This window comes from Schistocerca cancellata, chromosome 8 (assembly GCF_023864275.1).
Source record: "Schistocerca cancellata isolate TAMUIC-IGC-003103 chromosome 8, iqSchCanc2.1, whole genome shotgun sequence".
In the NCBI taxonomy this organism is placed as follows: Eukaryota; Metazoa; Arthropoda; class Insecta; order Orthoptera; family Acrididae; genus Schistocerca; species Schistocerca cancellata.
Window position 1 is genome coordinate 253,309,116 of NC_064633.1, and position 27,479 is coordinate 253,336,594.

Sequence of the window (27,479 nt, forward strand, 5' to 3'; positions counted from 1 at the left end):
CCAAGTAGGACCAAATAAGTAAAAAATGCATGTGACCTGAATTAAATGGGCAAGTTACTTTGCATTTATTTATTTTTGGGAGTGAGTGGTGATGATGAGTAACGAAAAAGAGATAGTTCATTACAGTGAACCAGCGTTTCCTATCCGATATATAAGAAATGAACGTCCTTGCCCATCTTTAACCTGATAACAGTTGCAGACTGCCTATCTAACGGCTTGCTGGAGCAACAAAAATCTTCATTTTAATATTTCATATAACTAGCAACCACATGTAAATATTTAAAATGCTGACGTAGTTTATTCAGTAAGAAGTTTAATCCTATCGGGAAAGGTCAACACAATCGGACAAAAATTACAGTTACAAACCTTGCATATGGCTTGAGGCACATATGTCCAGAATAAATTCATCCAGTATTTCAGAAAGAAATTGCTTAATGACTTGCAACGAACTTTACACATAATATCAAACCTATGTGAATCTCCTTCTAGTTAGCAGCCCCTCCCAATACAATGGTGAAAGGAAAAAAGTTTATCTCTTACCACGTATTCGCTGCTCATGCAGTAAAACTGTCGCATTTGGTATGACTTAATTCAGTCCAGCTTTACAATTTACTGAAATCATATCATATTTTTAGACAGATTCAATGTCTATCACTAAATGTACCTGCAAAACTGTATCATTGTATCACTCACGGTTCACGAGATATGACGTCATAAATACTGAGATGCTTGAAAAACTAACTTTTACTTTAAAACGGAGCACAGATTACACAGAATACACTCATCCCGTGTTCGATATGAGCGCTCTTAACAAACTCCAATAATCTTTAAATTTAATGTCAAACCTTACCTAAATTATTTCTGGATCACATGTTTAAAGTCAAATAGTCAACAGATTAAAACTACTGTTGCGTAATCAGAGGTTCGAAACTGTTTTATACATAGGAAATCGATTCATAGATAGATATGATACTTGAATGTACTGACGTTTACGACTAAATATAGTGAATTTAACAAAATAACAAGGGAAAAACTATTACAGAAAATGCAAATTAACATATAAAAACTGTGCAAATTTAGTTACGTGACCATACAAGTCGCCTCACAACGGGAAATCGGTTATGATATTAGTAAATAAACTATGTCACGCAACAAAATTCATGTACGATTAATATTTTTGTCTGATTGATGTATTTGACGTTAACTTTACAGAGTTGAGGGACTACACACTTCTATGATAAGAGACGAAAATAAACCGTAATAAATGCCTGAAAAATTGATCTCCAGGCACAACGTTACTCTTCAGAAACTGGGCTATGGTCAAATGTCACAATAAAGTGCTGACTGAACAATGTCAATAAATGGCGAATACCTTTTTGATATGTGTTGAGGATTAGTGATTATGGTTAAAGACACAGTCCTATTTTCATTTCAGTAATAGCGGCTAGTACACAGAATGGATCATTAGCAATTAGTAATTTTTAGAAGCTAATTTTGAGTCACTTTTAGAACTTAATTGTAAGTATTACTACTTCTACGTCTACTCGTGACACTCACATGAGCAAGTGTGAAAAGACTCATTTGTCGCTCTTTGGGTAAAATTTAAACCCTCTTCTTTCGAGAAACTGGAACAATGTACGAGATCCACGTGGATCAAGGTCTCGTAGAGACACGCAGATCAGGTTTCTCTCTATTTGCACCATATCACATGAACCAATTTCGACATGGCTGATTTGAATATACATAGTACAGAATAAGTTCTCCATTCCAGTCCACTATGAGTTTCGACATGGCTGCTTTGAATAGATCTACGGTAGATTTCTTCTGTGTGCATCACATCGACATCGAAAGGCATTGTGAATTCAATCCTTCAGCCGATATATTAAAACGATCTTCTGTAACTACAAATCATTAGATTATAATGTCACGCGGTGCCATCTCGAAGGAACAATTATCTTAATTTTTTGTGTATCTGAAGACTCAATCCTAATGTGTATGATATTCTACCTTACGACAACATCCCCCTATTCATCTCAGTGACAAATATTTTTTCTCAACACTCCTGTGAAAGTAACAAACATCTCCTTATAATGAATATTACATCAAGGTTATTTGATTATTTGTGAAAACCATTATAATTCGTATACTAACCTGTATTTGAATGCGTAACGATTATTTCATCTGTAGCTCTACTTTCTGTCTTCTTATACGTACGTTGTTACCAGGTGATAGTATGTACAGTATGTATGTATGTATTACTATGTTAATCTACGAATGCATGCCAATACAGTGTGTGGCATGAAAACGAAACGAAAAAGATTAAAACTGGTGTTTTCTTTACAGCCTACTCTCTTCTCCAACAAAGAGACGAAGGTTTCAAATCAAGAGAGCTAATAAAACTTTCTATCGTTATTTCTTTAAATCAGTCTTCTTATGTAATCTTTTCAGACCTTCTGGCTGCAATGAAAGCATTTTTTCAGTGGAAACCTGAGCTACATATCTGTAATTGTTAGTCTTTTCATCTTGAGCAAGGGTTGCCATCTGTAGGCTATCACTGTGAGAATTTCAGCAAGTCAGCGTATCAGTGCGCAACAGCTCGTGAGCACAAGAAAGCACTGTATAATTGTTATTGTTATCTTGCATTGTGATTATTGAGGGATAGTTTTATTATTTTTTACAACAGAGAATATTTCCTAATTCAACAAGTGTAAAAAGTATGTTTTGAAAATGGGTAAATGTTTTTGTACTAATCTCGCATCTAAAATATGTATCGAAAGTTCCTACTGCCATCTGTATCGGTGATCGTAAGCTTTCATCTCCACATAAGACGGCCTAAAAGCTAATTACTTAAAAGGAATTACTTCATACTAAAATTACAGCTTGTGTTGCCTTCAGAACAGTCTCACTGAATTCGACCGCACTCCATTATTTGTGTGTTAGTTATATTGATATTCATCTTGCAATTTCTTTTCATGAGACTCTCCATTCCGTCCCATTGATCTGTCCGTCTCTCATAGAATTATGATACCGTTAACAAACTTCAAAGTTGCAGTTTCTTTTCCAAGTAGGCTACCTTTATTCATTTTCCCAGCTTCTCCTTGGTTCCCATTACTCCTACTATACTTTACGATTAAAAAATAGTGGATAGTCTTCACATATATCTTGTCTCGCCCTTTCTCGGCTATTGCATGCCTTTCATGTCCCTGTATTTTCTCCCTGACAAATTCAGAAAGAGTGTTTTCCGGTCACTATTGTAAAATCTTTCTCTAAACCTACAAATACTATACATTTAGGATTGTCTTGCTTTTCTTTGGTCTGCTGAGGTAAATAATTGTATCATTATTGCATGAAATGTGCCAGTATCGACATCCTTGCCCTTTCAGAAGGGCAGAGCTGTACCTCTTCAACTTGTAGGTAGCCTGGCGCACCCTGTATTTTATACTTGATTAAATCAGAATTATAAACAATGTTTATCGTCAGCGCGACGGAACGCCACGCATAGGGGCCCGGGTTCGATTCCCAGAGTGTCGGAGATTTTCTTCGCTCAGGGACTGTCTTCATCATCATCATCTCATTCAACGAGGTGGCGACAGGAAGCGCATCAGGTCACCCTTTAAATTAATCATGCCAAATGCGACCATAACCATGTCGACCCTGCGAATAATGCTGCAAAGAGTCACAAGCAAAAGAAGAAGCTTTCAAGTAAGAAATTTTTCTTAATTCCTCAAATACTCGTTCAATCATTTGTCTTTTGAGACAACTTGATGGATCAGGATTTCCTGAACTGTTTCGTTGTCAACACCAGCTGATCATTCCCCAGGTCTGTTCTCTACCAGTACTTACAGGAAGCAGTTATCCGTCAAAAAGATTTTCTTCTTGCCTTTGGTGTTCACAATCGTTTACCAGGAAATTTTCATATTCATGGCTGTGCAGTATATTAACGGACTTGAGGATGAAGTGATGTGTTTAGTACGGCAGTATTTCATTATGGAGTAGCGCCAGCACGTGCTACAATCAGAGCCGCTAGATGTTGTTGTATGGAATTAAAGAGCGTCTGAATAGGCTGCTAGGGAATACTCTGCCACGCAACTTGTAGACGCATCTACCAAGTATCAGCTGTGGCTGCAGGAGGCCCTGAATGAACAGATTGCTTACCGACCATATACCAGACATGTTCGACGGGCCGCATGTCAGGCGAACTGGCAGTCCATGGAACCAGTCGTACCTGACGTTCTTCGAAGAAGGATTGTTCTGCTGAAATATGGCATATGAAACGGCCTACAGGAGGGGCAGTGCCTCTCGGTGTCAACCCTCACCGATGTAACGATAGCTATTCTGATTGCACTCAAGGCGTAGGAGACGAAATCATGCGCCGGTCGGAGTGACCGTGCGGTTCTAGGCGCTACAGTCAGGAACCGAGCGACCGCTGCGGTCGCAGGTTCGAATACTGCCTCGGGCATGGATGTGTGTGATGTCCTTAGGTTAGTTAGGTTTAATTAGTTCTAAGTTCTAGGCGACTGATGACCTCCGAAGTTAAGTCGCATAGTGCTCAGAGCCATTTTAGACGAAATCATGTGCTATATACTCCGTTCATCAAAACGTAAACCTTATGTAAACAAATACAAACGCGATGATTGGTCAGAAGCCGTAGCAGACGTACACTGATGTTGTTGCGCTCTTGGAAGTAGGTCCTATTTACGTATTAGATATTATTGGTAAATTATGTTAAAAGAAACGTTAAGATATTCAATTGTATTAGCAGCAAGCAATGTTTTTCTTAATCACGTTTTAGTTCAGTAGTTTTTATTTGAAAAATGGTGTATAGTCACAGCCTATGCAAGTTGTGCCCTGATTACCGCGCTGTTAATTGGCAGTATGAAAATGGCTGCTTCCTATTCCGTGGTGAAACACGCGTGTGGGATACGGTTAAAAAGTGCCAAGTAATAGGTTGTTCTTAATGTTTGTCATTAATTTACAGAGATAATCAGCTTTGAAGTTCACAGAGAGACCGTAGTACATACAGTTCCAATGTTACCGTCCAGTAGTATACAGCGGAATCAGTTGGCCTTTGGCAGTCCTGCGGTGAGGACGTGCTGTTTGTGTTCCTGCCGCGGAGCGAGCGCTCGTGTGGATTACATCGTACTCCGCCGTTTCGCGCGTGCCGTACTCAGCATATAGATTACCATGGCGCACCAATACAGAAAATCGACGCTCAAATTTACGGTCCGCAACGAATTTGCACGACCCAAAGCACTTGAAGTCGCACTATTCCTACGAGAAGAGGCAAAAAGTCCTGGCGACCGACATTCTTGGCTTTCACTTGTCCATTGTGAGTAGTATCGTACATGTCAAGATCATCAACGACGCAACATGTGAACGTATCCTTGTTGATGGCAGTTTGGGGACTGTGCACGTTGATTATTCGGGCATGGGACTCTGCACTATCAGACTTATCTACCGGCGGAGGACGTTGTAGCAGCGCTGCGCTCCTATGGCACGGTGTGTAATCATATTGCAGAAAAATGGATGCGGTTCCAGACATATCCTGTACTGAACGGAGTCCGTAAGGTCAGAATAGAACTTAAACGAAATGTACCTTCGTATCTGAATATCCGTGGTTGCCGTGCCATCGTCATCTACGACGGGCTACCGAAGACCTGCTCAGGTTGTGGGAAGGAGGGACACCTCGGATCAGAATGTATCCAACGTCGAATCACTCAACTGCCGCCGGCTGATGCGGACCCGACATCGCATTCGACGCTGCTTTCTGTGACCTACGTAGCAGTCCTCACGACCGCTACCTCTTCACCACGACAACCGATATCCACTGTTGAGTCGCGGCTCCATCCTCCAATATAGGGCGATGACGACACATTCGTTCTACAAGTTACGAATTCAACTCCGATGGCGCCACTCCGGTCGACGTATGACGCGATACATGACGACAGCATGGCAGTACACTCGCTTATTGTGCCAGCGGCTGCCTTTGTGTCGGAACGTTGTGAGTAGTTGCCATCGTCTGACACAAAAGGACGCACCAGGAAGCAACACTCTCCGAAGCGACGGAAGCGGAGGCGTAGAGCAACTTAAAAACGGGGTGCGACACAGCCTCGAGAGGACGACGACTCCATCGGCAAAGACGACGCTACCAAAGAGGCAGCCGCAATTTGCTGCAGTGTGGCACCACCGAACAGAATTGAGGACAAATCGCACATATCCACAGTGGCGCAATCGGATGCCGATGTGCAGGACAAATGCTGCCACCACATTCAGGAGTGCAAGCACCCATACCGTGTCCTGAGAAAACTAGCGAAGCCGATTATTCTCTGAGTTCCCCGGCGTGGGCGGATGACCACGACGACGACGGCACTATGCAAATTACGCCAACAAGGCGCACGCCATTGGCTACGGCACTCTAGAAAAGACTGCAGGTGAGGTTTGGGAGGATGCTGAGGTGCCAATACAATCGGAAGCTCCATGGACAATTCCAATGTAAATGGATAACTTAGCACCTGCGGTTCGATAATAAGCTTATCGTATCGCCAAATTTAACCTCAAACCATAAAAACGGCAGTGAAGTTCCAGTTGAAGCGTCAGATGCTTCGTTCTTCGGACGCTGACAGTGCTCTGTTGTAAGAAGTGTATATAGCCGCGCTCCCCGTCTTCTACGGTTATGTGGCATATATGTTGCATGGGGGCTTACTTTAAATAAAATGCAAATATTTTTAGTAGCTGTTAGTCCGATTACGCAAGTCTCGTAAACGGCTGGCCCTGACTAGTATTAGTACGCAGTCTGACTGCATGGAACAACAACAAGGAATCAAATGAAGTTTCCGTTAACACAATTAATTAATTAAGTCCCCAGCAACTATAAAATCTACGAAGCCAACAAAGCACAAGTGTAGCTGTTCTGTGTGTGGTAGTATGACTCAACGCACATCTGGCACGGTTCTTCTTCAACAAGACAAGAATTTTTAAATACCAATTATATTGACGTGATAAAAGAAAATTAGAAATACTATAATTGCGAAAGGAAAGCAGAATTACACTCTAATACAAGAACACAAGCCAGATGCTTTGTTGACTGAACCTGTAATGATGCATTATTTGAGATACAGAAATAATAAAAAGAAAAAAAACAGGGAATTTGTTACCTTCATATATATTGACGAAAAGCACTCTGATCATTACAATATCTCCATTAGAATAACATCTGCTATCTCTCCCATCAAATAACTGCATAAAACATGGAACAAACACTCACAGCGCTTCTCGACAACTCTCCACTACATCTGAACAAGAACCGCCTACCACAACTTCTCACGAATCACTGCCTGCCGCTACTTCTCAATAATCACTGCCAGTGGAGGCGGCGGAACAAAACTCTCTGGCGCGATCTCTGGCACTGTGGCTCAATGTAGCCACCTTTCATATGCCCTTCCTCCACGGGCTAGAATTTGATGGTATTTTTGCCAGCATTGGTGGTGAAAATACCACCAAATTCGTCAAAAAAAATACAGACAAAAATAAAAGATAATATTAATGCGTAAATATCATATAACTAGATAAAATTTTGGCTTTGCACTGACCTTTCAATAGCCTAATATATAAAATACAGTAAGGAATACAAATTCTTTCATACATATGACTTTACATAATAGTTTACACAAATATCATGTGGTTAAACAATTCAATCGATAGCGTCAGCAATGACGAATATGTGCAGGTAAGAGTCTCATAACTTTTCACAAACAGTAATACACAAAAAATCAGTTTATACAAATATTCACATAAAATGCTTTCACAACAAGTAGTTGACAGTTCCAGCAATAGCACCCAGCAATGTTCAATAGGTGATACAGCAACCAGTGACATCATCTCAGTAGAAACAGTCCATCAGTGGCACCCAGCAATGTTGAGTAGGTGCAGACACCATCAGTTGACATCATTTCAGTAGAAGCAGTCCATCAGTGGCACCCAGCATTGTGAAACAGGTGCAGACACCAACAGGTGACATCATTTCAGTAGAAGCAGTCCATCAGTGGCACCCAGCAATGTTGAGTAGGTGCAGACAGCAAGAAGTAACATCATTTCAGTAGAAACAGCTCCATCAGTTGCACCCAGCATTGTGGAACAGGTGCAGACTCCAACAGGTGACATCATTTCAGTAGAAGCAGTCCATCAGTGGCACCCAGCAATGTTGAGTAGGTGCAGACACCATCAGGTGACATCATTTCAGTAGAAGCAGTCCATCAGTGGCACCCAGCAATGTTGAGTAGGTGCAGACAGCAAGAAGTAACATCATTTCAGTAGAAGCAGTTCCATCAGTGGCACCCAGCAATGTTGAAGAGGTACACACAGCAACAAGTCACATTTCTCAGTAGAAGCAGTTCATCAGTGGCACCCAGTAGTGTTGAGCAGGTGCAGAAAGCAGTCCATAATATTCACTATCACTGATCACACTGTTCATCAGAGTTTATAAGCAGAAATTAAACATGTCCTAGTGGCACCAATCATGTAGAAAAAGTACAAGTAACAGTCCATAATATTCACTATCACTAATCACACTGTTCATCAGAGTTTATAATCAGAAAGTAAACCTGTCCTATTGGCACCAATGATGTAGAAAAAGTACAAGTAACAGTCCATAATATTCACTATCACTGATCACACTGCTCATCAGAGTTTATAAGCAGAAAGTAAACATGTCCTATTGGCACCAATCATGTAGAAAAAGTACAAGTAACAGTTCATAATATTTACTATCACTGATCAGACAGTTCAAGCATGAACAATAGTTTGAATCCACATACAAATGCTTTTACAATGCTCTTACACTAAACATACAAATTCTAATAAACACACAAATGATATCAGATAATTGTCATATTAACTATTACAAATATACAAATACCAGTAAACCTATAATATTTATGGGTGTCAGTGCAAGCCACTACAAACAAATAAAATAATATTTAGGAAATAGGTGGGTAGGATTAGGAAAGGAAAACACACAAAACACACTCACTCATCTTTCATCCACATTGAGTACTACTGTGTAATTGAATAGTGTTAACTGTGTAAATGCAATTCTGTCAAAATTTGATGTTCATCATGTGTATCAAGCAGTAGTGGCAGCAATGTACAACAGTCAATAATAGTTAAGTCAACGTCATAGTCATCATGTCAAGCCCAGTGTTTGCCAAGCCAGATCAAAATGTACAGTTGCTGAACAACTGTCAGTGTGCCAAGATATGCAAATACTTCCTCTCTTCAAAAAAAATATGTACTGCTCAGTGATTTAACAAAGTGTGTGTAGACAATCTTCCTTCTACTTTAGTGTTCTAGTCTGCTATCTTCATCCTCCTTGTTCCATATAGCCCAACAAAAAAAAAAAGAAAAATATGCACCTCACTTACTTTACCTCTTATCCACCAAAACTCCAATAATCATTAGCATCACATAATCTCAATACTTCAATAATACCTCTTACGTCGATACATATAAAACTTGTCATCAATATCATTTACCTTACCTCTTATCTACCAAAACTTCAATAATCATCAACTTCACAGAATCTCAAAACCTCAATAATATCTCTTCAATACGTCGACACATATAAACCTTATCGCCAATATCATTTCACTTCCGTAACAACTCTTTCCTCTAGTCAGTCTCCTCGATCAAGCACAGATAAAATCCTAATGCAAACCTCATCATCCCATACAATCCGAAGACACACTGTCAACACACAACCTCTGTGTAATCCATCTGAGCCAAATCTTCTACTCATTATGAATTATAGACAAAGTAATGCATACATGACCTCTAACAGACTTAGTTCGAATAACTCTCAGTAATTAAGTACGATTACGGAGTGTGAATTATTATAATATTTCACAGTGTGTACACCACTTCAAGAATTATGGCAAACAGAAGCAAACATCTGCAGTATTTCTTTTGTCAAGTGTCACTTCCTATTTCAATTGCTCACGAAAAATGCAGTGTAATAACTGTCAATGGTCTAAACCTAGTTTTGGTATGTCATGTCGTTAGCTTCCTTCCTATTAGCATAAATTTATACAGCTTCCATAAAACCTCAGCTCATGTGACTTCTATGAAGTTTCTTGTACTAATGTCGTTCGTCGGATTATAGCAGTTCATTTTCCTATCTTAAAAATTATAAGGAACTGAGCGTAAGCAAAACAAGCAATAGCGAGTAAATATACCAGTAGAGAACAGAATGTCAACAAGTGGATGCAGCACAATTCTTACAACGAGGCTCTGCCAAGCGAACAATCTGTAACTAATACCATAGTGTAACCTAAACTCTATGTTCGTACACTGTACATCAGCATTGCTATATACCAAATTAAAGAGTAGTTGTGACGACAAACAGAAATGTATAAATATGCAATCCATACGCATAGCAGTAAACATATATCTTACATACTAAACAGGTCATTAGCATCATATCAGCATAAGCAAATAAATGTTCATATGTCATTTTAATAAGTAAACATGAAGGCGCTAGCAGATAAATCACAAAGTATAACTTACATACATATCAGCACAACTAATCAGGTGACAATTATAATTTAAATAAATAAGCACAGCAGGCACATAATAAAAGAAATATGACATAAGTGAAAAAGCAGTGCAGTTAAGCGACGCATAATATACACAAGTTACAACCCAGTTCATTAATAATCATTGTCAAAATCAGTTAACGTACGCAAGCACGTCGCTTCACAAGTAATTTCATAGAACATGAAATTTAGCACAAAGTATGAATCACGTAATCGCGAGCAGCAAATTACGTCTAAAGTACGTACCTAAGTGGAAATATGTTACCTGAAAAATAAACTCAATTAATTATTACCTCTTTAGTTTATTACTTTCTTCTTCGAAATGACATTTCTCCTGAAATTTTCTCGATAGCAAGTCGTCTTAACGTCGGACACGCACAGAATTTACCTGAAGTTCTTAAATATTTTATAGAACCGTATCCTGAAAAATACTGAATGTTAATAACATAATTCATCAAGTCACTATAGCATTATACTGAATTTAATCAGAGAAATTAAACTGTGTATTTGTTTACAGCTGTCAGTGCATTCGCACTGAGCGCTCGATCAGCTGTAGGCGCGTGACGTAGGAAGTAATTGTTTGCGGTCAACGACTGCCCTGTGCGGCGCGCAGACTTGACTATTGCTTTGAGTATATGCCGCCGCCAAAACACAGCGCGGTATCCTTGTACTCTCTGCGTGTTTACATGTAGCTGTTAGTTTCTCACAAGTATGTCATTCCACAAAAATTTTAACGTTTGATATATGATGTACTCCCTTAGAGCGTCGTGATTTAAGAGTTTCTACTTCAACAGTGTTATCATGAATAATTTTGCGAATTCTATATGGACCGTTATAAAGCAGAAAAAATTTGCGACACAAGCCTTTTCCTTTGTGAGATAAACGATGAGACTTAATTAACACCTTTTGACCAACTGACAAGATTTTTAAACGACCAGGATACTTAGCTGATATCTCTCTTCTAGCAGCCGCAGATGCAATATTTTGTAGAGCCAGGTTGACAACTTCAGAATGCTGCAGTTTCCGTGAAGGCGGAAAAGGAACGATTTCAGAAATGCGATTTGTCGGTGCTTTGTTTTTTAATATCAGTATAGGCGGTAAAGAAGTTGAGTCATTAGGAAGTTCATTCAGAATGTTTTGAAAAATATGAAGATACTGATCCCAAGTTCTGAGATTCTGATGACAATAAAGATGACACAATTTATTGATTTCCTTCATCGATCTCTCTGAAGCGTTGAGGGTGAAAAAGTGAAATGAAAATTGGTTTAATATTACGACGCCGTAGAGTACGAAGACAAATTTTAGAACGAAACTGTGATCCATTATCTGATATAACCATATCAACATGACCCACTTCTTTAAGAAAATGGTGAATGAAAGCATTAGATACTGAACGAGCTGTTGCTTTGCGTAACGGTGTAAAACACACATATTTTGATGTCAACTCCACTGCTACGAAAATGTACGCAAAACCATTAGTAGAACGAACCACTGGACCGAACAGATCGACTGCAGCCATGTCCTTTAATTTCGCTGGAATGATAGGAAACAACGGTGCTCTGTGAGAAATTGTTGGCGGCTTAGCCTTTTGACATAATTTGCATTTGGCCAGAACAGATCGAATACGTTTTTCCATATTACTGAAGTAGCAATTTTCCCGTAATTTATGAAAGCATTTTCTGGGACCAAAGTGTGCATAACTGAAATGCGTATACCAAATCAGCTTATTAACCCACTCATCAGGAATACAAACTAACCAAACAGAGTTGTCGACCGATTTTCGTTTAAAAAGAATGTCATTGCGAACTAAATAATGCTGTCTAATCGCTACGCTTTCCTTTCTCCTCCACTTCTCCTTAATATCCTTCCAGATTGGATCCTTATTTTGCTCCTTAGCGATGTCCTGGAGCGAAGACGAAATAAAGTTCTCAAACGCAACACCTTGAATATACATCAAACAATAATTGTTTTCCTTGCAGTCCTCTTCAGCACTTTGTTTCAAACCCATAGGTGCACGTGATAAAGCATCAGCAACAATATTTGAAGAACCCTGTATGTAAACAATACTAAAATCAAATTCCTGTAGGTACAACGCCCATTGTGACAATCTGCCGTGAGTTAATTTTGTTGATATAAGAAATTCCAGAGCTCGATGATCGGTATAAACCTTAGTATGTCTGCCAAACAAAAATGTGCGAAATTTTGTGAAAGCCCAAACAACAGCCAAAGCTTCAAGTTCCGTAATCGAATAATTCTTTTCTGATTTAGAAAAAACACGACTTCCAAATGCAATAGTTTTCTGGACTACAACGCCATCTTCATCTATCTCTTGAAATAAATGTGCACCAAGGCCTTTGTATGATGAGTCCGTCGCCAAACAAAAATCTTTAGATAAATCCGGGTGTGAAAGAAGTGGAGCAGCAACTAAAGCATCACGAAGCTGTTCAAATTCTGACTGAGCTTCCTCATCCCAACACCAATTAGATTTCTTTCCAGATAGTTCACATAAACGAGGTGTGGCCAAATCGTCCAATCTAACAAAGCGTCTAAGAAAATTACAGACACCAAGGAAACTACGAACATCACGTTTTGTAGTAGGAACAGCATAATTACGAATAGCGTCTAGTTTCTCTGGATCCGGAAGAATACCTTCTGTAGAAATAATGTGACCGAGAAATTTCACCTGTGAACGTCCAAATTCAGATTTTTCCAAGTTTACTGTAATGCCAACTCTTGCAAAGATACGTAACAATGAATCCAAAATTTTGTTGTGCTCATTCCAAGAACGTTTAGCAATAAGAATGTCGTCAACATATGAAGTAATATTGTCACGAAGATAAACAGGTAAAATTTCATTTAAGCTACGAATGAATGCTGCTGAAGATACAGTAAGTCCAAACGGTAATTTCCGAAACTGGTAACAGTTACCAAAGGCTAAAAGGGCAGTATATTTTCTACAATCAGGGTGGAGTTCTATTTGCCAAAAACTCGCGCGCATATCAATCGTGGATAAAACTTTAATTCCATGGAAATGTTGAAGTAGTTCATCTAAATTTTGTGGACGGTCAGTTTCAGGAATAATGATATTATTTATCTGTCTGGAATCCAGAACCAAACGAATTGACCCATCCTTTTTAAGAACGACGTGTAATGGGCTAGTATAAGGACTGACTGCTGGCTCAATAATGCCCTGATCTAACATGTATTGAAGTTCATTCTTAACCTTGTCTCTGTAAGCCAAAGCAATAGCGTACGTTTTCCCCCGAAATGGTGTGTGTTCTTTTACTTTAAATAAATATTGTAAGCCTTGTATAGTGCCTGTGTGATGAGTAAATACTGTAACATGTGCAGTCAAAATGTGGTGCAGCTCTTCTCTTGCAACGTCATCTGGCACTTCAGCTTTCTTAACCTTTTCATTAATTAATTCTTCGCCATTAATTATATCATCCATCGCGTCGCTGTATCTATTGTCATTGTCATGAATAAACACACTGTCGTCATAATGCTCAACGAAAACATCAGAAGTAAGAAACCTTAAACATTTTGTATCTGACTCAGATCTTGTTAAACACTCGAAAAATTTCAAACTTTTCGGCATTCCGGCAACAGTCAAATTCACCCTTCCTTCTTTAAAGTTCAAAATCGCTTTATTTGCGTTAAGAAACTCCATACCTAATATAATTTGTGTGTTGAGTAATGGAACAATAATAAAATTAGCTGAAAATTCGTATCCTTGACAAATGAAATTTAAGTTGGTCTGTTGCTTAACTTCCACACTTTTTCCAGAAATAGCCCCTCGAATTGTAGTTTTTGAAATAGGTAACACAGGACAGGCAATAATTCTTTCACATATACGAAAAACTGATTCACTAATGACATTCAATGGGCTCCCAGAATCTAAAACTGCAGTGAACTTATTCTTACCCACACATACTTCAATAACAGAATGTAAAAATGCGTCTACATTATTTTCCTTTTCGTCTAACAAAATGTCTTTCATGTCTTCCAGGCGTACGTAGTGTAAAGTCGTAGTGTCATTACTTTCTGAACCGTCTATATTGCTGCCAGAAGCCGAAGCTGCTAGTCATTGTCGATTGTTTGCGTCACGTCTTTGATTATTCGCGTCATTTCGCGGATCAATTTCTACTATTTGCACTTGTCTCTCTGAAGTTCTGTCACGTGGAGGATGCCAATTAGGTCCTTCCTGTCTGTTAGATGCAAATTCTTGGTTGTGTCTGTTATTAAAATTTCTATTTTCCTGTCTGTCTGCATAACTACTTCTTGTATAATTTCGACTGTCACTTCTGAAGTTATTGTTGTATCTACTACCCTGATTATTTCTGTAGAAAGAATTTCTATTACTGTATGAATAATTTCTGTCTTGATGATACCGATTACTGTTTCCATATGATTGATCATTCCGGTACAAATTACCGTGTAATTTCTGTTAGAACGTCTGTTATTGTCATAAGGCTGGTATCTATTGTCCTGTCTGTTTCGTTTGTCATTCTCAAAATTACCGCTATAACGTCCGTTCCGATCACTATCCCTTTTCTCTGAAAATCTATCATAATTACTGTTACTGAAAAAATTACAGGTAGTCCCGTCGTCATTGTCGTACTCAAGTTCTTGCAACAAAGTCTTAAAAGTCTCGATGTCGTCTTTACATCTTCCAGCTAAAGCAATTTGTCTTATGTATTGTGGCAGCTTAGTTAAACAAATGCGAATTAATTCAGTCGGGCTATAAGGGTTGGAAAGGAACTGATTCTTTTCGAATCATGTCTTCAAAATATTCAGCTGGCGTGCGGAACTCAGACTGTTTGAAATTACGCTGCATGATAAGACTGTGTTTGACTCTGTCTTGCGTGTTTTCGGACCAATATGCCGATAGAAATGCATGATAAAAATCATTCAGATTATTACAATCTCTAATGAGTGCGTGCATCCGCGTCGCCGGTTCGTTTTCTAAATATCCACACATAAATTCCAGTTTGTGACTTAGTGGCCAATTTGGTGGAAGTGCGTACATAAATTGATCTAACCATGCACATGGATGTATGTCATTCTTAGAATTGCGGAAGATCTTAAATTTCCGAACAGTCAAAAAGTGTTTATAGTCAAAGTTTTCGCCTCGTGGCGACAAAGACCTACCGCGTCTGTCCCAGTCACAATGACGATTATTGTTAAATTCACGCGCCTGGCGCTCTCTTGTTGCATCCCGTACACGAAACAAATTACTTTCTTCAAACCCCTCTGCTACCTGTGATTCTAAATTTCTTCTGCTATCTTTTCCTACGATTTCGCCTTCAATTTGCTTGACTTGCTTTCGTAATGCCTTAACTTCCCTTTTAACGCGTTCATTAATTTTTCCTTGATTTTCAACATGCTTATTTATGTTTTGGTACTCTTCGGTTTCTGCAAATGGCAATGGTGCTGTATCATCTGAATCTCTGTCCCCATTTAAACTAAGATTTGTCAATTTATCTGAAATCTCCTCCACTCTTTCCGATAAGTCACCTATTTGTTCTTTCTGTTTATTTACGTCATCCGTAAGTGTCGCGACTCGGGTTTCGGTATGGTCACATTTAGTAGTTAACTGTTCACACTGTTGTGTTAGGTTATTTATTCTGTCATTTGGTACGGATTCCTCGATTCTTTCAAGTACTTCTTCCTTATCGGTTGCACATTGTAAATTTAATTCTGAAAATTTCTGTACTATCACGCGATCTCTTTCCTCCTGTTCTCTATCCTGTTCCCTTTGTCTAATCTCTACTGCAATTAATCTATTATTATGAGAATTCAAAATCGGTTGTACTTCTTCTCTGATTTCTTTCTTTAATTCATCTTTCATATTTTTGAAACATCTCCCTATTCGTGAATCTAACCGTGTTTCCAAAGTTCCCGTCTCTGTTTTTAATTCAGATCCAAACCGTGTTTCCATTGTTCCCATTTGTGATCCCAGTGAGTCTAACCGTGTTTCCATTGCTCCCATCCGTGTTTTTAATTCAGATCTAAACCGTGTTTCCATTGTTCCCATATTTAATATAACACTCATCAACTGCTCCATACTAACTGTTTCAAAATTCTTTTCACCCCTAACATTTCCCACAAAACCAGCTTCCTTCGTCATAGCTGTAAGGCTATCTGTGTTCGATACTATTTCAGAATCTTCTATAGTTAATCACGTATTCTGTGAATTTTCTGATTGAGAAAAATTTTGAAATGGTTCCGGACTATTTTCCCGACTTATTAAATTGTTTTCCACTTCATTATTCATCACACTGTTCTCCTGTGTTGGCGAGTTCGCCATGTTAACAATTTCGTCATTCTCACTATTCATCATTTTTGCCTTTTTCATCGATCGCGTAATCATTTACAAAACATACAAAACTCGTCACTATACGAAATTTATACACAATGACACTTTATCACCAACAATATCAATCACACGAAATGCTTCCTTCAAACACGATTAACGAACAATAGAAGAATGACAATCACCAAATCTACACATGCAATACAAACTACAACTACTAAACTACAAATTACTACAACAATACTACTGTCTACTATTTTTACAATCAGAAGAATTCCAAGGGACGATCCGAAGCAGCGGTCGCCACGTGCATGGGGGCTTAATTTAAATAAAATGCAAATATTTTTAGTAGCTGTTAGACCGATTACGCAAGTCTCGTAAACGGCTGGCCCTGACTAGTATTAGTACGCAGTCTGACTGCATGGAACAACAACAAGGAATCAAATGAAGTTTCCGTTAACACAATCAATTAATTAAGTCCCCAGCAACTATAAAATCTACGAAGCCAACAAAGCACAAGTGTAGCTGTTCTGTGTGTGGTAGCATGACTCAACGCACATCTGGCACGGTTCTTCTTCAACAAGACAAGAATTTTTAAATACCAATCATATTGACGTGATCAAAGAAAATTAGAAATACTATAATTGCGAAAGGAAAGCAGAATTACACCCTAATACAAGAACACAAGCCAGATGCTTTGTTGACTGAACCTGTAATGATGCATTATTTGAGATACAGAAATAATAAAAAGAAAAAAAAACAGGGAATTTGTTACCTTCATATATATTGACGAAAAGCACTCTGATCATTACAATATCTCCATTAGAATAACATCTGCTATCTCTCCCATCAAATAACTGCATAAAACATGGAACAAACACTCACACCGCTTCTCGACAACTCTCCACTACATCTGAACAAGAACCGCCTACCACAACTTCTCACGAATCACTGCCTGCCGCTACTTCTCAATAATCACTGCCAGTGGAGGCGGCGGAACAAAACTCTCTGGCGCGATCTCTGGCACTGTGGCTCAGTGTAGCCACCTTTCAATGTCACCGGCGGACCGCAATGGCAGCGTTACGGCAATACTAGTGCGCGACGGAATTGCCATCGAAGAAGTGACTTACCTTCCGTGAGGCAGGGGCTGGCGATCACAGCGATGGGCACGTGCATCATGAACATTTACGCTCCATCAGGAACTGACCAACGCCGCGAGCGATCGCAGTTCTACTCAGATGATATCGGCCCCTCTTTATTAGTCGCTTCGATTAATATATCTTCGGTGGTGACTTTAACAGTGTGCTTCACCCCAAAGACCAAGTCTCACTTTCTCAACTTGTCAAGAACTTCGGCTAATTGTTCGAGATCTGCTTCTCACCGACACTTGGGAGAAAGTGCACGGTGACTGTCCCGGACCCATATACTTACTAGTCACTCAGCCAGTCGACTAGACTGCTTTTACGTCTCACGATCTCTAGCACCGGGAGTGTTAGACGCCGAACGTTGGCCACTTACCTTTTCCGATCATAGCGCTTTCATATGCACGGTCACTCTACAGCAGCAGCGGATATGGCGCATACGTGGACCCTGGAACCTGAATGTGGCACACCTTCATGACTTGGAATGCCGTCAGATTATCGCCAGCCTTTGGATGGAGTGCAAACGTCGTCTTCCCCGATATCCTTCGACTCTAGTATGGTGGATGGAATGTGCAAGACCGGGGTTTCGGCGTGTGCTAACACAATATGGAAATGACATCGCAGAGTGGCATCGTCACACATAGGACTTTTATTAGACGATGCTCCGCGAACTGGCCACCCAACCACCGTCACCAGACCAACAAATGGGAAGCCGCCGAATTAAAGGTAAAATATTGTCTCTTACGAGGCAACGGTTGGAGGGGGTCGTTGTTTGGTCTAGACGTCAAGACCGAGCGGGAGGATAAAACCCGTCTACGCATCACATCGTGCTCGACAGCCGCCGACGCCAACAGCACCTGATCACGGACCTCATTTTGCCCGGTACTAGGGTCGTAATGACTCAGGCGACAATGCAGCAGCGGCGACGCTGTTAGCTGGACTTACACGGGGCGACATAGAGGGTGCGCTTAACAAGGGAACACTCAACAAGTCGCCGGTGCCAGACGTACTGCTGCTCGAGTTTTATCGGACTTTCCGCGATCTAATGATGCCCCGATGGATCACCATGTACCAAGAACTGATGACTCGTTGTTCCCATGTGCCAACTGGATTCGTGGAAGTTCTCCTCTTGCCGATACACAAACCTTCCAGAGGTCGGACCGTCGAGGGCTGCAGGCCAATTACAATGCTAAACTCGGACTATAAAATCTTCGCCCGACTTCTCGCCGGCCGCATAAAGGTTCTGCCACTACTCCTATCCATGGAGCAAACGACACAGGGCGGAGTGACCAACATACAAACGGCAACCAGCAAATGCAGGGATTTAATAGCCATCGCGACATCCTGTCCCCTTCGAGCTGCTCTGATCTCCATCGATGTCGACCACGCCTTCGACAGAGTTCACCACAAGTTCCTTCTGTCAGTTATGGCCCGCATGGGTTTCCCGCCTGACTTTCTCGATATCTTTCAGCGCCTTTTCCGTGGAGCTGTATCCCGTGTACTGGTGAATGTAAGGATTGCGGGTCTTTTGCCGAACCGACGGTCAGTTCGCCAAGGATGGCCACTCTCCATGATCCTTTTCGCGATCGCACTAGAACCACTTGTCGAAGGGGTGAAAAACGGGCTCTCGGGCATGTCATTGAGGGATCCCACTTTACACTGCAGGATATATGCTGATGACCTTTTATTACTTGTCCGATCTGGTGAGGAGATACGCTCGGTGATATAATGGATCAATCGATAAGGATTGGCAGCGGGCAGCGTCATGAATGTGGTCAATTCGGCAGCGATGCCTATTGGGAGAGGTCTACTGGAGGGCGCTTTAGCCCCACTCCCACTAGTCAACAGGATGTGCGCCGCACAGCGGCCATGAACTATATACGATTACTACAGGCGATACGCACAGAAGTTCGCCGGAACCTACTTCGACGGATGGACCTCCTACAGCGTGTGGAATACCTTAACCTTCACGTGGCGACTAAGATGATCCACATGGCTTAGGTTCTACCAGTATCGACAGTGACGGTACACAGTCTGCAAGCAGCGTTTAGATATTACCTTATCGCTGGACTCCTATTCAAAGGCCGCTAGGAAACACTCACCCACCCTCCGCGTGAAGGTAGACCGGGACTTTTAAATGTACGAGTGAGAGATACAGCGTTGTATTTGTGCACAATGATGAAATTGTGGACCCATCAAGATGCTTCCCTTACGCGACGTCTGTTAGCGGAATTGCTGCCTGCTTGTCTTCTGCCGCTGGTCACGATTGCACACATTACTCCTTCACTCTCGCACCTCTCGGCATTTATTCTTGAGTATATTTTCGTACATTGAGACCTTCTTAACACTCCCACTCCCAAGGCGAGAGACATTACAGTTTGCTGCTAGGGTCCATCCCTCTCCGATCACCCAATGGCCTGCAGTGTGGAGAGCGGTCCAGAAGCCGTTCCTCCCCATGTGGGTACGAGCCACGCGTTACCAGGTTGTGAACGGGAAGGTTGTAACACGACAAAGGCTGCACACTGTTGGGATGACGGATCCCCCCCTTTGCCCACGTTGCCACCTCGTGGATACTGACGAACACCGTTTAACATGTGGATCGGCGCTAGGGGTATGGCTGCTAGTGCAGAAGATCCTCGCCTGCTACCTACGTATCGCGCCTCGCACAATTGATCCACGGCTCCTCCCTTGTCCGGAGGATAATTATTTCCCGCCTGCGAAGACTCACGCTCTCTCTTTCGAGATGATGAGAAGATGTAAACTTAATTACTGGCAATTTCCGCAGGACAGTTATAGCACACTCGAGCGTACACCCCGATACCCACAGCTATGTGCGAACTGTTTGCGCAGTGTCTTCGATAACCCCCCCCCCACCCCCCCCCCCCTCCAAGTTGGGGAGGACCTGGAAAAGGATAACCGCCGTCATGCGAAATGTTCATCAACTTTGAACATGGAATCTGTACGCAGATGGGCCATGCACATGGAATGGCGTGCCACACTTGCTTACATTTTTCTTTCTCTATTATCTGTCATTATACGATTAGTTTCAAATTCCGTTTCATAGCCGGCGGGATTAGCCGAGCGGTCTTGGGCGCTGCAGTCATAGACTCTGCGGCTGGTCCCGGCGGAGGTTCGAGTCCTCTCTCGGGCTTGGGAGTGTGTGTTTGTTCTGAGGATAATTTAGATTAAGTAGTGTGTAAGCTTAGGGACTGATGACCTTAGCAGTGAAGTCCCATAAGATTTCACACACATTTGCACATTTTCCGTTTCATAGTTTCGAAGGTATTTTTTTCTGTTATTGCTATGGATGTAAACTCTAATTTTACTTGTTGTAACCGACAGACGCCATTTTCCTAATAGAAAAAACAGTGGTTAGCGTTCAGGCAACGTAATCGCTGGATCGAGTCACGTTCGTCAGTTTTTTTCCAACACAGTCATATTCTTTACTGTTTATATTACAATTGTTATAATGGAGAAAATACTATTAAAAATCGGTAGCGGAGTAGATTGATATTGTAACTTATAGCGCGCTAGTTCAAGTCTCGTCCGTGTTAGTTTTTTTTTTTCTCGTTCAATTTGAACTACCTTCATCATCATTTTTTTTATAAATAATGCATGTCTTCTTGTTTTTAATTACATATTGCACGTGAAATTTCGATTTTTATTTCAAATTCAAACTTATTCTCAATTATCGATTTTTATGAAAGACTGTTAATAAAGGTTGCTTAAATTATGGAAACATAAGAGTTAAATTTTTCAGACAAAATCTAAAAACCAAATACTCTTTAATGGGACTATGGCCATTGTTTTATACCACAGATGTAGATACGTGTCGCACAGCCATGAAAAACAATCATTTTCACAGCATCGGGCGCACCATACAAATGCTGCATTTCATCATTTGCTACTGTACCATTACAGTATGAACCCAACAGAGCTGATGGAGCCAAGTTAAGGGATTTGGTCGGAGAAGTAACAAGACTCTTAAGCTGCCAGACTTACTGGAACTAACGTCCGCAGCTTTTCCACATGTCACTGCCGAACGCTGGCGAGATACAGAGCGGCGCGTCACAAAAGAAGAGTAGAAAATCCGGCGCCTGGGGCGGCTTCGTGGTTTCTGTTGTTGATCGACTCGTTAGCAACGTGTCAGCGAGGTAGTGCTGGAGTTCTGCCGAATATTATTTCATTCTCTTTAAAAATATGACATTCGAAGCTATATTGTTCCTTTCCCTATCTCTTTTTACGTCTGAACTGCCACTGCTGGCATCATTGCACGCTAGTTGGACTGCTGGTTGGCCAGTGCTGTCCAAGTTTAATGCGCAGACAAAGCTGTTGTCCCGCATATTATCGCTCAGTCTATTTGTATGAACTCAGGAAAAATGTATCCTTATATTGGTACTTTTCTGTGCTGGTCACAACTTGGCTTCCGCTCCACGAGAAACGAAATCCTACGAGATTCAAGCAAATGCCGAAGAATACAAGACGTTTTGTTTACATCGGATTTATTCTTATGATGAGCACTGTATAGACAGTGGCGCCCCATACCATCGCACTTGACGTTTGTGTTCCTTGCCGCTCAGTAATTCAGTCTGTCCGACCTCATTCGCCACAGCGACGTCTAAATCGTATGCGGCCTTCACTGCAGGACAAGCTGAAGCGGAACGTGTTCGAAAACACGTTTTGTCACTCATCACGCCATTGTCGGCATTCACTTGCCCAGTGCAGTCTGCGGAGTAGGTAGGTTAAGGTTAATGGAAGCCCACGCAATAGCATGTGTGCCACCAGTGCAGGCCCAGAATACGGCGTCGAACCGGCGAGGCAGGCAATGTCCACACCCGTTTTAGTGCTCCAGCGTCGTGTCTCCACTGTGGACGAAGGTGTTCTGTCCGTTACGGGCAAACGAGCAAGATGGCGGTCACTTCGCACTGTCGTCTTATTGCGTCGTCCAGCAGCCCGTCTACACTGTGTACGACCCTCTTCTCTCCACTGGTTCCACAGAGGTCTCACTGTTGAAGTTGCGTTCCCTGAGCCGAAATGCCCGGAACGACTGACCCGCCTCCTAGAGACCCATTACCCTCACCCATTCGAAGACACTGCAATGCCGATATTCCAACCTGTGATGTCGGAGAGACGTAGTGGCACTTGGTTATACGTTTCTATTTCGTATGACAGCTGCACACCGAGTGACAGTTACATATCACCTGTTTCACATGTATGTGGGTCCATTCACAGATGTCGCACACGATTCTCACACGGTTCACATTAGGCTTTGTGTTTTCTTTTGTATGCAGGCTCAGTAGCGATCATGGAAGTAAGTGAATTTGTTGCAATAGAAAAAAAACGGTAGAGGTTTACTAGAACTCTTTGGGAGCACCTTCTTAACATCTTAACGCAAGAATTTGGAGCTTCCCCATCATTTTTCCGAAGCTATGAGACCACGAGGAATTATCTTTTTTTTTACTTCAAGGTGTCAACGAAATCATTTGATGAATTACTCATGAAGCTGAAGGACCATCTTCAGCCCCAAGACATATTTCCGAAAAAATGTAATTAACTGGGTACTGCGATATAATTTGATATGTATTACATAAATATAAAAATCATTGGTTATTTTCAATTCATTTCCTTTAAAATTTCCTCAAAATAGCGGTGAGTTTCCCTGTCATACTGCGCCTCTTATTCGACAAAAATGACTTCTTCAGCACTTAGTGACATTAAATTGATTACTGTCGTTGAAAATTTCTTAAAATCGTCTCCCGAACAGGCCATGAAGGCCCAGCGTCACCGACCGGCCGCCGTGTCACCCTCTGCCCGCAGGCGTCACAGGGTGCGGATATGGAGGGGCATGTGGTCAGCAAATGGTTCAAATGGCTCTGAGCACTATGGGACTTAACTACTGAGGTCATCAGTCCCCTAGAACTTAGAACTACTTAAACGTAACTAACCTAAGGACATCAAACACATCCATGCCCGAGGCAGGATTCGAACCTGCGACCGTAGCGGTCAGGCGGTTCCAAACTGACGCGCTTAGATCCGCACGGCCATACCGGCCGGCTGTGGTCAGCACACCACTCTCCCGGCCATATGTCAGTTTCCGAGACCGGAGCCGCTACTTCTCAATCAAGTAGCTCCTCAGTTTGGCTCACAAGGGCTGAGTGCACCCCGCTTGCCGGCCGCGGTGGCCGAGCGGTTCTAGGTGCTTCAATCCGGAATCGCGCAACTGCTACGGTCGCAGGCTCGAATCCTGCCTTGGGCATGGATGTGTGTGACGTCCTTAGGTTCGTTAGGTTTAATTAGTTCTAAGTTCTAGGGGACTTATGAGCTCAGCTGTTGAGTCCCATACTGCTCAGAGACATTTTAACCATTTTTCTTTTTTTTTTTCTTTTTTCGCACCCCGATTGCCAAAAGTACTCGGCAGACCAAACGGTCAGCTATCGAAGTTCTAGCCCAGCCCGACAGCGCTTAACTTCGGTGATCTGACGGGAACCGGAGTTACCACTGCGGCTAGGCCACAGTTCCTACTGCGTCGTAAATTAATCACTATAGTTTTCACCAGATTTGTCCCACACCACTGGTGCAGATTTGCATAGCAGAAATTAGCCGATCCATATCAATATGTCATAAACGGTTCATTTTTGGGACACCAGATTTAAACAAGTAATAATAAGACTCTATGTCAGGTTAAAACAGACACTTAAACGAGCGTGTGTGGTGATGATGATGATGTTTTGTTTGTGGGGCGCTCAACTGCGTGGTTATCAGCGCCCGTACAATTACCCAATCTTTGCTCAGTCCAATTTCGCCACTTTCCTGGATGATGATGAAATGATGAGGACAACACAAACACCCAGTCATCTCGAGGCAGGTGAAAATCCCTGACCCCGCCGGGAATCGAACCCGGGACCTCGTGCTCGGGAAGCGAGAACGCTACCGCGAGACCACGAGCGGCGGACAAACGAGCGTGTGTGAACGCCTTGGTTACTGGACACCAGTTCACACCTTGTAGAAACATGATGAAACCTGTTAGTGTCGAAGAAGTACTCGGTCCTTCAATGTTTCTATGAGGTACCGAACAGAAATCGAAGAACCGTTGCATGCTTGTGGGCAGCGACCGAAAAAGAACCGAGAACGAACTGAATCGAACGGAACCGCATACATGTGAATAAGAATAACACTATCCATGCGGTCACTATCCGGGCGCTTTTGGGGTTAAATGCACGTCACCTCCTTGCCATTTAAATCATTTATTAAGGTTCCCCTGTTCCATACATCCTTGTCAGGATGCGGGTTGCAGACCACTTGGTGTTCCAGTTTTTTACTAATAGTAGTGTATACCGCCCGGTACCTTAGATACAAAGCTAAAAACGGTTGACGAAGCGATACTGGTTTCATATCCACGGGGTGTGCTCTCACCGCACAATAACACGGCTTGTAACGTAAATTTGCTGCTGACGCACTATCGCCCACGCAACATTGGGAAACGCCGAAATTTCGCGACTCTGCAGCAGGAATCCCTCGCTGGCGAGCGAGCAGAGCGCGTTCGCATACCAGTCAATTATGGCAGCGGCCGTCTGCTGCGTTAATTATTCCGATAACGGCTGCTGTGCTGCGCCAGGCTGAAGCGTGTCGGAGGCCGGACTCGTGGCCGTCAGATAGCCGCGCTATGGTCCGTCCCCGCTGCTTGTGTATCGACGATGCTGCCGGATCGGCTCAACTTGCTCCGATAAACGCTTCAGCCAGCCGTCATTAAAATTTATGAGCCCTGTAATCAATCTAGCGGATAAGGACGTTAATACTATTCCGAGTACTTGATCTGCGCTTTCACTGTTGCATAAATAAATGAATTACTGAATGCAAATTTAAATATTGATGCAAAATAACTCCCTTTGAAGGCTACACTTTCATTTCATCAAAGCCACTCCGCGAGGCTCCCGAATAATGGTCTTCAGCTGTCCAGTTCGACGGTCATGAACACTGAGGGACGTTTATACGGTACACAAGGTTTTAATCAATAGCTCATTCCCCTGTCGTAATTGCTACGTATTAGGAGTCGATGCACGGACGGTTCTGGCGTTAATTTAACTGATCCGTTGGTGACGTTTGTATGGAAGGTGAAATGTAGAAGTGGTGGAAACAGATTAACTTTTCAGTTCCTTCTGAAATCTCCTGAGTAAAGTAGGGCTATCAAATGGAATGGTTGCAATATGTTGAAAGTAACAATAGTGGTACCATCGTGAACTTGACGTATCAAGCCTGATGATGGTGATTGTGTTTCTGTATTTCTATAGCTGTGGAAATCACACCTAGGGAATAGAGACAATTGGGAATACATTAGATGAACAAAAATTTCTTGACATTGGCTGCATTAGGTACGGATATACTACCTGTTAATGACATATGAAAATTAATGCGAGACCTTCCGGCTTATCGCAAGTGGTCTCCTTAACTATTTTTTCTGTCGTCTTAAGCCGTTTTTAACTACTATCCGTAATGTTGGCGTAACACAAAAATGGCTCTGAGCACCATGGGACTTAACTTCTTAGGTCATCAGTCCCCTAGAACTTAGAACTACTTAAACCTAACTAACCTAAGGACATCACACACATCCATGCCCGAGGCAGGATTCGAACCTGCGACCGTAGCAGTCGCGCGGTTCCAGACTGTAGCTCCTAGAACATCTCGGCCACTTGGTGTAACACAATATGTGGTCTTACAAAACATAGTGACCTACAGCCCTATTTCTGCCTTTTTTATACAGCATAAAATAGCAAAATAACACTTTTTTAATAAACATAGGAAAACATAAATCCAGGATACTCCTTATTTATTTATTTACACACCAAATTCAAGAGCAAATCTCCAAGGTCATGGAACGTGTCAGTACTTGAAATTACAACATAAAAGTGATAACAGAAAAAATAAAATGTTTGTGAACCCAAGAAAACAAGCCGTTAGTTTAAGTAAACGCAATCAACAATATAACATAAGAATCAGCTTAATTTTTTAAGGAACTCCTCAACAGAACAGAACGAGTGACCCATGAGGAACATCTTCACTTTGGATTTTAAAGTGCGTGGACTACTGCTGTTGTTGTTGTGGTCTTCAGTCCTGAGACTGGTTTGATGCAGCTCTCCATGCTACTCTATCCTGTGCAAGCTTCTTCATCGCCCAGTATCTACTGCAACCTACATCCTTCTGAATCTGCTTGTGTATTCATCTCTTGGTCTCCCTCTACGATTTTTACCCTCCACACTGCCCTCCAATGCTAAATTTGTGATCCCTTGATGCCTCAAAACATGTCCTACCAACCGATCCCTTCTTCTAGTCAAGTTGTGCCACAAACTTCTCTTCTCCCCAATCCTATTCAATACCTCCTCATTAGTTACGTGATCTACCCACCTTATCTTCAGCATTCTTCTGTAGCACCACATT